The sequence below is a fragment of the Anabrus simplex genome, chromosome 7 (assembly GCF_040414725.1).
Source record: "Anabrus simplex isolate iqAnaSimp1 chromosome 7, ASM4041472v1, whole genome shotgun sequence".
In the NCBI taxonomy this organism is placed as follows: domain Eukaryota; kingdom Metazoa; phylum Arthropoda; class Insecta; order Orthoptera; family Tettigoniidae; genus Anabrus; species Anabrus simplex.
Genome location: NC_090271.1, coordinates 286,310,197 through 286,313,394, shown reverse-complemented (window position 1 = coordinate 286,313,394; position 3,198 = coordinate 286,310,197). Strand labels below are relative to the sequence as shown.

The following is a 3,198-nucleotide window of genomic DNA, read 5'->3' as shown; positions in this document are numbered from 1 at the left end:
ATCTCTCGCTGAGTCCGGGGGAAAAGCCAACCTTGGAGGGTAAGCAGATTAAGAAAGAAAGTAGCTTATGATGAATAAATACATTTTATTAAACTTTCTTTCTTTCTTTCCTTCTTTCTTGAAAGTAGCTTAAGATGAATAAATACGTTTTATTAAACTTTCTTTATTTATTTCTTTCTTTCTTTCTTAATCTGTTTACCCTCCAGGGTCGGTTTTCTCTCGGACTCAGCGAGGGATCCCACCTCTACCGCCTCAAGGGCAGTGTCCTGGAGGGCGAAGCTTTGGGTCGGGGGATAAAACCGGTAGGTACTAACTCTATGGATACAATTGGGGAGATGAGAATCGAACCCTCCTTTATTCAATTGACCTCACATCACCGGGCGAGTTGGCCGTGCGCGTAGAGGCGCGTGGCTGTGAGCTTGCATCCGGGAGATAGTAGGTTCGAATCCCACTATCGGCAGCCCTGAAAATGGTTTTCCGTGGTTTCCCATTTTCACACCAGGCAAATGCTGGGGCTGTACCTTAATTAAGGCCACGGCCGCTTCCTTCCAACTCCTAGGCCTTTCCTATCCCGTCGTCGCCATAAGACCTATCTGTGTCGGCGCGACGTAAAGCCCCTAGCAAAAAAAAAAAAAAAAAAAAAATTGACCTCACGAGGCTGAGAGGATCCCGTTCCAGCCCTCGTACCACTCGTACCACTTTTTAAATTTCGTGGCAGAGCCGGAAATCGAACCCGGGCTTTCAGGGGTAGCAGCAGTCCCCGATTTACAAATGGGCGGACTGGGCATTTGCCCAGGGCGCCAGTTTTTGAGAGGCGGCGGCTGGCGGATCGAGTAATTATGGCCTGCGTGAATTGCGTCTTAAATTCATTACACTCAAATTACTTTTACATTCCACAAATTATTCCAATTATTTTATTAGACTATATAAAACATTTTAAACTATTCTAACTTTAAAACCTGAATTTAACCTATATATTTAAATTTGATGAAGAAAATGTGTATTATTTCTAAAATTATTTACTTACATACAAACTATCAAACTGAACCAACGGCTTTTTAAATAAAAACAGCCTCATTCTTATTTGGCTGTTATCTTTATTTGGCTTAATAAGTTTAATTATGAGAATTAACTGTGTTTGCATAATGTGCTGTTTTAAAACTTGTAATCTTGAGAACTGTAATATTTAATTTGTAAACATTTATTTTCTAGAGGAACAGGAAAACAAGCAGAGGGGCGGGCGGCTAAATATTGTTTGCCCAGGGCGCTAACTACTTGAAATCGGGGCCTGGGTAGCAGCTAATAACGCTAATCACTACACCACGTTTATTAATCGTCTTCCTCGCTTTGTCCTAATCATGAGACTCCAGTGTTTTCTTCGACCTTGGCGTCAGTTGACAACCGGCTGTAAAACGTAAAGCCGTTAATGATTATACTGATCGTAAGCTTTAATTGACTTATAATGTACCGTGTAAGACTAAAGATGAATGCCTGGAGCCCTTTACGTTAAAAATGTAGCTGCTCTTACCTTCAGATGATAGCCTACTTTTGCTGTAGGTAACCAGCGATATGATTTTCGAACTTCCTGCAACAAACTCGCCACATTTTACATCCAAAGAAATAAAACTTCCTCCCCGGCGGGGAATCGAACCCCGGTCTCCCGCGTGACAGGCGGGGATACTGACCACTATACTACCGAGGACTTGTGGTATGTACGGGTATTACAGATATATAAAATAACCTGTAAAAACAACACGTTAATGCTGCCATCTGGATCTTACTTGGAATATTAGTTGAAGGAAATGATGTGGTGCTATCTGCTGGATTTTCAGTGTACTAGGAGGATGTTACGTCGTTCCGCATATTGCACGCGGCATCTCTGAACGTGATTGATTAACTTTCTTTCTTTCTTTCTTTCTTTCTTTCTTTCTTTCTTTCTTTCTTTCTTTCTTTCTTTCTTTCTTTCTCAATCCGTTTACCTTCCACGATTGCTCTTTCCCCCGGACTCAGCGAGGGATCCAACCTCTTAGGATGTTGAGTTGGGCCTACGGTCAGTGATGTCCATAAAAAGAAGACGGTTGAGTTGGGCCCATAGTCAGCTCGGAATGGAACTGCACCCAACAATTACAAAGTCTGGAAATCATTTAAAATAAGGTCCCCGGTTGGCGTGATTAGCTGCCACTACCGAGGGTCCGGGTTCGATTCCCGGCTTTGCTACGAAATTTGAAAAGTGGTACTAGGGCTGGAACGGGGTCCACTCAGCCTCTGGAGGTCAACTGAGTAGAAAGGGGTTCGATTCCCTCCTCAGCCAACCTCGAAGTGGTTTTCCATTGTTTACCACTTCTCCTCCAGGCAAATGCCGGGATGGTACCTAACTTAAGGCCACGGCCGCTTCCTTCCCCTCTTCCTTATCTATCTCTTCCAATCGGAATAGAGGCCTTGTGGGAGGACAGAGTTGGGAATCGAACCCGGGCCTCCGGGGGGTGGCAGCTAATCACACTAACTTGCTTCCTTCCTTCCTTCCTTCCTTCCTTCCTTCCTTCCTTCCTTCCTTCCTTCCTTCCTTCCTTCCTTCCTTCTTCCTGGTCTATCCCTTCCAATCTTCCAATTTCCCCAGTAGGCCCCCGTTCAGGCTTTAAATTAGCAATCATTTGAATAACGTTATAAATTATTTTATTTTAATATGATTTTATAATCATATTACGTTGTATATTGGTGTAAAGTGTTTAACATAAGTTTAATTGCAATAATGATAAAGTTAATACACAAAGAGTGCACTGTATTATATTTATTGAGTGTCAGTTTAACATTGTATACGGGACTAGGCAAAACTAATGTTCGCCTTGAGGCGCTAGACTTTGGATCCCTCGCTGCGTCCGAGGGAGAAATCAACCCCGGACGGTAAAATAATAATAATAATAATAATAATAATAATAATAATAATAATAATAATAATAATAATAATAATAATAATAAAAGGCTTCACATTATATGTAGTCAGGGCTGAGTGGCTTAAGACGATTGAGGCATTCTGACTCCAACTTGGCAGGTTCGATCCTGGTTCAGTCCGGTGGTATTTGAAGGTGCTCTTATACGTCAGCCTCGTGTCGGTAGATTTACTGGCACGTAAAAGAACTCCTGCGGGACTAAATTCGGGCACCTCGGCGTCTCCGAAAACAGTAAAAAGTAGTTAGTGGC

General features: G+C 42.5%; 1 non-coding gene across 1 annotated transcript; it reads right to left on the bottom strand.

The window, feature by feature from the left end:
• Positions 1 to 1,630: 1,630 nt before the first annotated feature.
• TRNAD-GUC (transfer RNA aspartic acid (anticodon GUC)) lies at positions 1,631 to 1,702 on the bottom strand. Its single transcript has one exon. It is a non-coding gene; the product is annotated as a tRNA-Asp (tRNA).
• Positions 1,703 to 3,198: the final 1,496 nt, after the last annotated feature.